The 13,025-nt window shown below is 44.1% G+C and overlaps 1 protein-coding gene across 11 annotated transcripts in view; it reads left to right on the forward strand.

Annotated features, from left to right (window-relative positions):
• ZNF462 (zinc finger protein 462) overlaps positions 1-13,025 on the forward strand; it is a 152,551-nt gene that overhangs the window by 119,975 nt on the left and 19,551 nt on the right. The window lies entirely within an intron of this gene.

The raw sequence follows: 13,025 nt of genomic DNA on the forward strand, positions 1-13,025 counted from the left end.
AAATTATTCTTATTAGAAAACATAGGTTCTTCGTCGTGCCCTTTGTGCATCACACATATGGGTGCTGCGCCTGCACAGTGCCTAGGCTGGAAGATTAGAAAGCTAATGGTTTTTGGCGGGAAAACTCTGCTCCCTCCCCCCTACGTAATATAAATAGAACGGAGTGTCCGCCATTTTACTCAGTCTTTGCGACCGCTGTTCGCTGTGCCTCGTGCCTGTTAACGTCCCTTGCTAAGATCTTTGTGCTTTGTGTTTGCTGTCCGTTTTTACACTTTACCTCTTCCTACCTTATACTCCAAGTTTGTATCTCTTCCCTGTTTTTTCTTCCATTCTTCGTTTTCTATAAAAAAAAACCAAAAAACCAAAAATATTATCTTACCCTCTATACTGTCTTCTTTTTTCCTTTTCGCAATGGTGCTGCGAGCGGCATTCCGCAAATGTATTGAATGCGGATCCAAAAAGTCGCCTGCAGATCCGCATGATCTATGCCTCCTCTGCCTTGGTGAAGGGCATAGAACTGACAAGTGCTGCCACTGCTTGGTCTTTACCAAACAAGCAAGGAAGAATCGGGAGAACCGTCTCCGAAAACTCCTCTGGGACCAGGCCCTAATGCAGTCGGACCAACTGCTGTTACGGCCTGGTTCCTCTTCGGCCGCGCCTTCTCAGTGCTCCACCTCTACTGTGAGTGCCCCACCGAAGCGCCCCGCTTCGTCATTTGCCGTTCCTCCTCAGCGTCCTTCAGACGAAGGCGCCACTTCTGTGGAGGCCCAGTTGCTGCCTTCCTCCCCAGCTAAGAAGCGGGAGAAGCGCAAACACACTGGATTGGATAAACCTTCCACCCATAAAAAACCCAGGAAGGAGAAGGTGGACAAGCCTGCTCGCAAGAGCAAGAAACCTGACCACCCCAAACACCGGGGCTCAGGTTCATCGGGCTTCTCAGTACCGACTGCCACCTCGGTACTGACCCGCTTGGGACCAGCACTGCAATCGGCCATGTAGGTGACTCTGCCGGGATCCCCCAGGCCAACTATCTGGCCTGAGAGCGTGCCACCTCAACAACCAGAGGAGCCGCTTCGGGAGTCCATCTCTGATGGCGAAATTAGAGACTCCCCACCAAGGGAACGTTCTCCGACCTCAATGCCAACAACTGAGCCACCTGCAGACTCTCCCTCGCCTCCTCGGCGACGCAGCCGTTCATCTGAACATAGGGATGAGGACTGGTTAATGCCCAGATATGGTGCCTATCCCGGCTGGGGTGGCTACCAACCCTATCCTTATTATCCTTGGGATCGTAGATCACCATTGGTCCCGGGAGACGTACCATCCACATCCAGGCGCATGGAGAGAGGGCGTCGGACCTCGCCTGAAACTTCGTCCTCTAGTGACCGTCATCATTACGGGGAAGACTCGGATGAGTCGGTGGTCGACTCTACATCCCCCTATGTGGTGATCTCCTCCCAAGGGCCTGCTTCACCCGATGAACCACACGTTTCCTTCTCGGAACTCATGTCCCGCCTCGTCTGGGCCCTCGAAATCGAAGCCCATCCACAAATCGGTTCTACGACGTCGTGAGAGGGGAGCAGTCTGTAGCCATAGCCCTGCCGCTAATCACTACACTACGCCAGGCTATGGCTCAGCCATGGGATCAACCGGCTCAACCACAAGCCACATCCCGCCGGTATGAGGCCATGTACAGAGTTCGAGAGGACGACATCCCTTTCTTACTTCGCCACCCGAAACCGAACTGTTGTGGTTGAATCCTTCCAGGGCAGGGAGCCCAGGGGTCATACCGCCCCTCGTGATAAGGAGGGGAGGAAGATCAATATGCTCACGCGCCGAGTCTATGCAGCCTCTGGGCTCAGCATATGCATATCAAACTACGAAGCAACACTGGCACGTTACCAGTATTTTCTTATGCAAAAACTGGATAACGTTGCTTCCTCCCTCCCAGACCACCAAGCAGACCTCACCAGAGTCCTCATCAAAGAAGCGATGCAGGTGGCGGTACAACAGTTGTCTACTGCATGTCACCATGTAGACACCGATTCGAGGGCCCTCGTCAATGCCATATCTTTATGCCAACACGCATGGCTGTGCAATTGTAATTTCCCCGAAGAAATGAAAAGGAGGACTGAGGAGATGCCATATGACGGTACCGGCCTGTTCCACCAAAAGACCGACCGCAAGCTAAAGGCCATACACGAATCCCATATGACTGCGCGCCGCATGGAGCTTCCCCAACAGAAGCGTAAGTGGCAGTGGCCTCGTTCCTCCTATCGCCAACAATACCATCCTCACCAACAGTATCAGCAACGACAACAACGTCGGACGCAGCAACCGCTGCAACGCTTCGTCCCAGGGCTGTCGACGTTTCGACGTCGATAAACACCAACGTTGATGGTCCTGGCGAACCATCCTCTCTCTTCCAACACCACCTTTCCTTCTCCCTTATGGGGACCGGCTCCAGGACCTACTCCCCATTTGGGAGTCCATTACATCTGATAGGTGGGTGTTATCTAACATTCAGTTCGGGTATAGGATAGAATTCGATGTTATCCCTCTGTTGAGCCCGATTCGTTTTACACCTTCATCGGTGTTATGTGACGAAGTCTTTCAATTGCTTCGACAACTATCCCGCTCAGAGGGATGGCATGGATTCTACTCCAGATATTTTACGGTCCCGAAGAAGGACAGTGGTCTTTGTCCAATTCTGGACTTACGAAGTCTTAATAAGTACATCACCCCAAAAAAGTTTCGGATGACCACTTTACAGAATATCTTTCTGCTATTGAAGAAAGAGGATTGGTTCGCCTCACTGGACTTGAAGGATGCTTACTTTCATATTTCTATCCATCTATCTTATAGACGCTTCCTACGTTTTGCTGTCGGATCCGATATGTTCGAGTTCACTGTTCTGCCTTTCGGCCTTGCTACGGCCCCTTGAGTTTTCATTAAGTGTATTGCACCAATATGCGTGTACTTACGGACACGGGGAGTGCAGATATACCCATATCTAGACGATTGGCTAATCGTTTCGCAGACTAAACAAGGTCTCCTATCTGCTGTACATATGACCTGTGCTCTACTCGATGATCTTGGTCTCTGCATTAACCACAAGAAATCGTCCCTTATTCCCACGCAGGTCATCGACTTCATCGGAGCACGTCTCGACTCTGTATGGGAAATAGCCTTCCTTCCTCCGGAACGTCGAGATATCTTATGCAGCCACATTCGTCGAATCCGACTGCACGGGACAGTTCCAGCCATATCCATTCCGAGACTACTGGGACACATGGCTGCTGCAGTTGCCACTGTCCCGTATGCCAGACTGCGTATGCGGCCCCTTCAACGCTTCATTTCACCCGCAACGGGATTCTTCCAACAAATTGATTCGGATTCCGTTTGCGATCCTCCGTACTCTGACTTGGTGGACTATGTCAACCAACCCGGCGTCCCATTTCGACTACCTCAGCCAACGACAACCCTGTATGCCAATGCATCGCTCATCGGATGGGGTGTGACATGTTCGGGACTTCAGGTCCAGGGTACTTGGACCCAACGAGAAGCAAGGAAACACATCAACATCCTCGAACTTCAGGCAATTTTCAACGCCCTCAAGGCTCTTGAGACTGTGCTATGCCGTCAGGTTGTCTAGATTGCGTCAGACAACATACCTTCTGTGTTCTATATAAACAAACAGGGAAGCACAAAATCACCAGTCCTAGCACGTCTATCGATGGACATTTGGGATTGGTGCATACCAAGGGGCATAATGCTCATAGCGATTCACCTGGCAGGAACCGACAACATTGAAGCAGACATGTTGAGCAGACAGATGTTAACAACCCACGAGTGGGAGTTGGACAGACAAACTTGTGTGAAACTCTTCTGCTTGTGGGGTTGCCCAGAAATAGACCTGTTTGCCACCAAGAACAACAGGGTGTGTGCTCGGTACTGTTCCAGAGCGGGCATCGGTTTGGGTTCGATGGAGGATGCTCTTATGGTCCCTTGGACCAACATGACTTTTTATGCCTTCCCTCCAATCCCACTTCTAACAAAGGTGGTGGCGAGAATAGCTCAACAATGCGCCACAGGGATATTAATAACTCCATAGTGGCCAAGGCAACCATGGTTCGCCACTCTTCTGCGTCTATCCAAAGGAACATTTCTTCGCCTTCCAAATATTCCTCAACTGTTGACGCAACAGGATGGAGCAGTTCGGCATCCAGATATGACCTCCTTGAAGCTGACGGTATGGCAGATCGGCTAAACTGTCTTGCTGAGACGGTACCGATGACATCTTACTCTACGGAGGAACCTGTTCAATGAACTGTACAACTGCGTCTTACCTTGGGTTCGACAACAATCGCTTCCGTACCGATGGCTACTGACCAGGAAATTCAGACGATTCTCAAATCTGCTTTGAGACCTTCCACTTGTCGTTCCTATGCGGCTAAATGGAAAAGATTCTCCTCTTTTGCAGAACGTCATTCCTTTCTTCCTGGAATGGCTTCAATTGACAATATCTTGCAATTTCTCTTGGAACTGCATCATTCGGGACTTAGACCATCATCCATTAAAGTTTATACAGCCGCCATATCACATTATCATGGGGCTGTTCACGGTTTATCAGTTTTTTCTCAACCGCTGGTTCGACGCTTCATTAGGGAATTACAGAATTTACATCTTCTGTCCGCCCTGCTTTGCCAACGTGGAGCCTTTCTGTAGTGCTCCAAGCGCTTACTAAGCCACCGTTTGAGTCTTTAGTAACTGTGGACCTATGCCTAGTGTCTTGGAAAACGGCCTTGTAGCAGTGACATCGGCTCAGAGAGCAAGTGAAATTTGTGCTCTTCGCATAGACCCATCATATCTAAATTTCTATAAGGAAAAGGTCGTTCTTCGCATGGATCCTTCATTTCTCCCTAAAGTGGCTACACCTTTCCACTAAGGTCAAGACATTGTTTTGTCAGCGTTTTTTTCCATCACCATCGAATCCGGTAGAACGGGCTCTTCACACGCTTGATGTTCGCCGCTGTTTGGCCTTCTACAGATCCCGTACAGAGTCCTTCCGTTGTACCAATAGACTTTTTGTTAAGTACTCGGAGCATAATAAAGGGTCACCGATTACATCTCAAAGGCTCTCTAATTGGATTGTCCAGACTATTGTCTTGGCTTACCAACTATCAAAAATAGACTTACCTGTCTTTCCAAGAGGTCACTCCACTCGAGCAGTAGCAACTTCATCCGCCTTTGCTGCAGGGGTTCCGCTTCAGGATATTTGCAAAGCTGCCATGTGGGCTGGGCCATGTACTTTCGCCAAGTACTATCGGCTTGATGTACGTGCCAGGCAAGACCGCTCTTTCGGCAGAGCTGTTCTTTCATCTGTTCTTCGATGACGACACCTCCCTCCTCCAACTTGGGTAAGCTTGCTAATCACCCATATGTGTGATGCACAGAGGCCACGATGAAGAAAAGCAGGTTGCTTACCTGTAACTGATGTTCTTTGAGTGGCCATCTGTGTATTCACACAACCCACCCACCGGCCCCACTCGGTGTTGGTGAGTGGATGTTTTTCTTTTTCCTCTCAGTACCGTACTCTAATATCCATCAGTACCGTTAAGATACTAAAATGATTGTTGTGATTCTCAACCTCTAGAGGGCGAACGTTCGGTCTTCAAGACTGAGTAAAATGGCAGACACTCCATTCTATTTATATAACGTAGCGGGGAGGGAGCGGAGTTTTCCCACCAAAAACCGTTAGCTTTCTAATCTTCCGGCCTAGGCACTGCGCAGGCGCAGCACCTATATGTGTGATGCACAGATGGCCACTCAAAGAACATCAGTTACAGGTAAGCAACCTGCTTTAATCGGTGCCCCGGGAACTTCATAAAGACTTTCTTTTCATCACTCTGCTCAATTACCCCCCTATGCTCACGTTAATACATCACTCACCCTCATATTTCTTTGAGAGGTTTTTTCCTGTATGAGGGAAAGGGGATGAGTGTTTCTGGAAAAGATTGGTTCCAGGGTTTGAGGGTGGATCAATGAAGTACAGAGATGTAACATTTTGACATTTTGAAACCATGGAAGAAAAATGTTTTTGCCACTTATTTTAAATTTTGTTTCTTTGTGTCATGAACTATGAAGAACTTCTTTGGTTTTGCCAGTTTCTGAGGAGCAAGAAAAAACAAAAAAAAATTAGTAAAACAAATTATGTTTCCCCTCATCATCTTCTTCAGTGTCAAGCACTCAGCCTCATAAAATTAATAAGAAAAAGTGGGGCACTTGAACCTAGACTTAATATACATGAAGTTTAACCACTCTTCTAAGTTTGTTTCTTCTCTAGCTGTGTCTTCAGTCATTGTATTCATTATAGTTGTGATGGTCTACCAAAAACTGAAGGTTTGCTTTTCTATCCTGCCAAGTGTCAGATTATTTTCAAGGGCTGTACTGTTATAATGGACCAGTTTTTTCATATGCTACAGAAGATGGAGGAATTTGAAGCAGGCAGAAAGCAAGAGGAGTTAGAGGCTATGTCACCCCCATTCTGCAGAAGGGAAATGTTTAGTAGAATCCTAGATTGCTTGCCTCAACCAAAACCTTGAAGATGTTCTGCATTTTGCAATATTTGAAAGTACCTGTCAAGTCTTAAGATTGCCGCTTGTTCTGTAAATCAATCAAATGTAGCAGCAGTGCTAACATCACTTGCATGTGTGCCTTAAATCCAACAGTTTTGCAGCAGCTCAGATTGGATGGCAACAAATTCTTCCCATTTCTTAATAAAAACTTCTCTTTACTCTTTACCAGTAAGTGGAGCTTACACTTAGATTCCCAAAAACAGTAGTTTCAGTCTTGGCCATTTTGTGAGGAATATCTGTCAAAGTGCACTGACTGATCTGGATGCAGTGACTGCTTGAAGAAACTGGCTTTAGAGTCTTCAGGGAGTTCTGCAGCTGAACCTTAAAGACATCCTCATCAAGTACAGTTGATACTTACACCTCTGGGTACTTGAGGATTTTCAACTATTACTCTTTGGATTTTGTTTTTGTTAGTTTAGTAAATTTCCATGGGATATCACCATTCCACTCCATCTAGTTTTACTGCAGAGCTTCAGTGTCAGTATTTTATTCTTGCATATCTCTTCTTGAGCAACTTTTACAGGTTTTATCACTTCTTTTGCTAATCTGTAGATGTTTTTGAGCAGTGTCCAGTTTCATGATGTCCTTAAGAAGGAAATTTAGCCCATTACATGCACCTCTTATTGCAGTAATGCGTGGATAGTTATTTGTTGCAATCTCTCACTCCACTTTCATGTTGCTTGTATTGACAATCAGCCAAGTAAATAGTTTAGCACTCACAATTTTCTGTAGGACTTCACATTTTAAAACTGATATACTACACAGTATGTTTGTTCGCTCTTGTTTCAATGTCTCTGTAAAAAAATTGGCTGTGGAGTTGTGATCACAAAGTTTATGATTCCTTTCCCCTCACATTTGTCCATCCATCTGTAAGTACAGCAAGACACAGTGCTTCGGTGATCTTTCTTTGCACAGATTGCATCACGGATTTATAGACTCTAAAAAATGGTTGCTGAAAGAATGTCTGCTGGGCAACAGTATGAAGGTCTTTGCAGTTTAAAGGCTTCCTGCCAGTGTGCATTGTCAGTTATTAACCGTGGGATTCCAGAATAATGTTCTGGGAGAAAAAGAGCTTGTTCTTTTCTTGAACTTTAGGTGTTGTCTTTCTAGCAACTGGGTAGTTTCTGGATGCAGTTGTTTGCGATGCTTGTTTACTTGAAGATGCTGGGCTTATAGATGGAGCAGCAAGAGGACAGCTGGAAACAGAACACTGGGATGACCTATTTGTATTTTCATCATATGGTCCTCCTTGCTTTAATCCCTGAAGGATTTTTAATGTCTGCAGGATACTTCTTAAATGATAAAAGGATCAGTTTTGTTGCTCCGGTGGTGTTTGGAATGGCATATTTCATTGGTGAATATTTGCAAATCACATTTTTTCTTAATAGAATTTGCAGTGCAGAAATGCCTCCATATGCAAGATGTTGGTCTCACCAAAAAAATAATTTGGTGGCTAAATTATTAAACATGGAGCTATGGTGCGTAAGGGGGGATAACAGCAAAGCATCAGATTAATAGGATCTGTGTTTTTTTCCATTCCTTTGAGGCCTAGTCAAGAGGACAGAAAGAGATCCAACCAGAGGAAGCCCAGAAGAAACTGAAACCCTATTCCTTTTCTTGTGACAATGGCAGTGCCCCCCAGAGGCTGAATTGCACTTGCTCCTGCATTTGAGAGTTGTAGGCACAAGAATTGCCATAGCCTGATACAGTATATAGACTTACATAAACATCTATTTCATAGTTTTTAGAAAACGTTTTGGGGTAATAGGCGGATACCTTCTCTGAAGCATTCATCAATCTGAATATTCCATAATCCATTTTTTTCAATTTTAACAAAACAAAACCCTTTCTGAATTTTTCTCATGTGTTCCAGTCCTTCACATCTCTAATAAGGTAATAGGAAAATAGAAGGATCATGGCATGATACAGATTGCATGTGTATATTAAACAATTATACTCCAATACACCATGCTTTACTGGAAATATTTACGTGGCTGCACCACAAAGAGCCCATGTAGATGCATTCAGCACTGTGTTCCCCACCATCCATGACAACTGAAAACTGCAGCTCTTTGTCCTGTATCGGAAGCTGCTTTCAGAAATGATGGGCATCCCTTACAACATTTTTAGGAGCGTTTAGGATACTCTGTATTTCACTTGGCCTTTGCAACATTTCCTAGTTAATGTCATTCATATCAGAGTAATAGGGATACTATTTAACCTAACCTAGCAATTTAACAATAGGATGGATAAGACTAATGTTGTGCTATAGATAGTGCAATTTTAATATTTATATGTAAACCACTTAGGGATGTTATCATATTTAGCAGTATATAAATACTACAGATAAATAAATAAATTACAGGATCATTATTGTGGCAGATTTAAAGGCAGATATATTCAGTTTTAGGATAGTTAGGACAGTACACCGTTTCCTTTTGCCTGCGGTCTGTGTCCTGAACAACTGTCTTTGCTAATCATCACTATACCTTCTCCCTCATGCTGTTACATCTTATTACCAGGCTGTTACTATTAAGAAACAGAAAAGCAAGGGTGGAACATTTGTTTTCATGGTGAGCCAACCATTCTTAACCAAGGAAGAAAATGAAATGATCATACTCAAGGTGTATAAATACTTATACAGAATTGTGCAAATACAGAACATCCTCCTCCTCTGCTCAACAAAAACTGATCAGTATCCTCATTACCTTTCTTTCTAGACAATTGCAGTTTCTCCTCTCTGGTCCTTTGCTGTCACATCTTGGTCCCCCTATTGTTTCTCTGATCATATGATGTTCCTCCTTAAAAAACTTGCACCAACGTCATGGCAGTCTCAGGATCCAGCACAAAATCCCCATCCTTACTTTCAAAGCCCTTCATAACCTTGGCTGTCCTTCTCTCTTTACATTCTGATGCAATCTGCTCACAACATTGATTCCTTCAATTCCACAAATATCAGCCATCCATTCTCTCCTGCTCTAACAAGGGATTCAGTTCTTTCTGGCTACACAGTTTGCTTGTAAATACCTCCTAGAATATCTGTAATGGTGCCACCAGTCTTATTTCTTGAGCCTCCTCATCTCCACTAATTTTATTTTCCATGAAGCTTTTGTCCCATCCCTATGCCTTAGTGGAGCCCTCCCCAGCCTTATGCCTGCAAATGTTTTGGACCATAAGGAAGGCTGAGAGCCGAAGAATTGAGGCCTTTGAATTGTGGTGCTGGAGGAGATTCCTGGAAGTTCTTTGGACTGCTAGGCGATCAAACCAGTCAGTCCTAGAGGAGATCAACCCTGACTGCTCTTTAGAAGGCCAGATCCTGAAGATGAAACGCAAATACTTTGGCCACCTAATGAGAAGGAAGGACTCCCTGGAGAAGAGCCTAATGCTGGGAACAGTAGATGGCAAAAGAAGGAGACGGCAGAGGATGAGGTGGCCGGATGGAGTCACTGAAGCAGTTGGTGTGAGCTTAAGTGGACTCCAGGGAATGATAGTGGACAGGAAGGCCTGGAGGAATGTTGTCCATGGGGTTGCAATGGGTCGGACACAACTTTGCGACTAACAACAACAACCCTCGCCACTAGCCATGCTAACTTGGGTTAATGGAAGCTGGGAGTCCAAAACATGCTAGACTAGGGAAAGCTACCTAGCATAAATTACCGTATTTTTCTGACTGTTTGATGCCCCCATGTATAGGATGCCCCCCACTTTTACCAATCTCCAAGTGTGTGCCCGCACCAGTCTCCCCTTCATCGCGCCTATGCCAGACTCCCCCGATTGTGCCTGTGCCCACCCCCTGGTCGCGCCAGCACCCGCCTCCCCTGAGCATGCCCGCGATCGTCCCATTCTTCCCCCCGCCCCGAGTGCGCCCGCAGTTCTCCTTTGGCCCCCCGTGTATGCCCCTCCATTTTTAGATAAGTATTTTTTAAGAAAAAGTATCATCTTATACACAGAAAAATACAGTAGTCTGTAGCTAAGCCTAAGAATATGTAAATGAGCATGTAAAAATGCTCCCTCTGTTGCTTCTCCTGTGTCACATTTTAGAAGCTCCTGAAGGCAGGGACCAATTTCTTGTCCTATGGAAAGTTCATGCACACTGTTGGAACTAAGGAAACTAATAACCAGCAATGACCAGATTGGTTGATAGTCCGACCCTAGACCAGCCTTGCCAAACCTGATGCCCTCCAAATTTCTTGACTGCAGCTCCCAACCCGAGTCAGCATGGACAATGGCCAGGAAAGCTGTGAATTCTCATCCAAAATATCCGGAAGGGGCCATGTTAGGAAAGGCTGCCCTACACCCAAGAATGACTGATAAATAGAAATAGGATGAAAGTAGAAACTCAAGGTCCCTCAAAAGTATAAACCACAGAACGTTAAAAAAAAAAAAACCCACCAAAACCAGTGAGCTATCTTTAACAACATGAGATGAAAGGATAACACACAACCCACATTGCCCTTTGCTAAAGAACTATAAGATAGCTTTCATTACAATAGAAGTAAGAGACATTAGTTGGCTGCCACTCTAGAGTAGATTAGACACTTTCAGTTTTCATTGAAGCCAAGCTGAGGCCTAGTAGTAGAACTTAATATGTAGTGGAGACGATTTACTGTCAGAGTATTGGGTGGTTTGGGGCAGGGTGCAGAGCTCATTTAAAAAGGGAGGAATGTGTTTCTCATTAAACTGTCACAGACTACAGGATGTTATTGAACTGCCTCAGAGAGTGCTGTGCCACTTAATTCAGATCAGTGAGCTTGAACACCATCATAAGCGTGGTTTTAACTTACCTTATATGGGCACAGCGGGAGCTGGGCCCCATAGGTTCTTTTCTAAAGCTTTAAGGAGAGATTTTTAAAGACTCCAGAGTAGTTGCTACAAAGATGCAATGGCAATAAGGGGTAGCTTCTGTCCTGTAAACTGAGCTTTGGTTTTCAAACAGCCTTACCTCTTAAAGCCTTTTGGCACCTTTCTCCTCAGAGCTGTCTGTAGAAATGCAAACCACACCCAACCAATGATTGCCGCCTTTTCACTGCCATTGGCTGTAAGGTTTTTCCAGTGCTGAATTCCGTTTATCATGTGCAAAATGCTTGAGAACGCTCGCTCTCTCTTTATTTCCCTTCCCCTCCCCCTCTTTCTATGTACTATTACAGTTTTTACATTGCTCAGCAAAAGGGAAATGATGGTTATTTAAAAGTGTGTGTGGATGTTCAGTGGCCCCCTTTTTTTTTTCTTTTTGCTTTCCTGAAAGTCACTAATCTGAGCATCAACTTTTTTTGAAGGAAACTCAGTTAAATCTTTTTATATGGTGGTCAGGATATTTCATGCATTACTAAATGGGTAAAATTATTTGAAATCTTGTTAACATTTGCATTTTTTTTCTCCACTTGAATTAAATTCATAAGGTCCGTTCCTACGCCTGAAAAGAAATGTAGAAATATTACAGATAATTTGGGAAGATTGCCTTTAATTTAAGAACATTTTTACTGAAACATTGATTATTCATGAAGGATTAATTAATTCTCATGAATTAATAAATAAATAATCATATGCTTTTTTAATGTATCCTCTCACAGATTTTAGGTGATTCCCCTGGATTATTGTCTTGAACATGGTTTTACTTCATTCTCTGGCTTAATTTTCAGTGTTGCTTTGTGAGGTTTTACCCTAGAAAGGTGACTTGCAAACCTTTTAAATAAATAAATGGCACCTTTTGAAAGACAGTTTTGTAGTAGTACAGAATTGATTTATGCATAGGAGTAGCAAAACTGGATCTTCACAAAAGTTCTTGGAAGTTTCAAATAATCGGCTTATTATTGTAGAAAGGGTCAGTTGTTTATGCAAAACAAAAATAGATTGCTTGCATCATATCTTATACACACAAAAATGATTAAGCTGTTGAAGTCATGAGTTACATGAAATTAAACAATAGATAGATTGAATGAGTTGCAGCGAAGGAAGTTTTCTGGTGAGAATGGAAGTCCATTTATGTGCTATTAGATGGGAGTCCAAGGAACGCTACCTTTCATTGATTCTAATTATCTTTAAACTTACTATATATAATAGAAAACTGTAAAGCACCATAAAGGCTATGGCATAAGCTTTTGTGGACTGCACTCCATCAGATGCCTGAAATGTTATCCTCAATTGACAAATGTATATAAATATGTGGGAAGGAGGTTGTGACTGCTTTTGGAAACAATGCCCACTATCCACTGGGGCTACCTTCTGGGAGTCAAAGTTAAGCCAGTAAAAAGGAAGAATCACAATTTTATTTGAATGTGAGCAGTACAGTTCTGTCTCCTGTGTGTCTCATGACTGAGTGGGCTATACATTTAAATATATTTGCAAAACTACAAATGTGTCATTGTGAAAATGGAAAGAGAAAATGGT

Source organism: Varanus komodoensis, unplaced genomic scaffold (assembly GCF_004798865.1).
Source record: "Varanus komodoensis strain SLA01 unplaced genomic scaffold, ASM479886v1 scaffold43, whole genome shotgun sequence".
Lineage (NCBI taxonomy): Eukaryota > Metazoa > Chordata > Lepidosauria > Squamata > Varanidae > Varanus > Varanus komodoensis.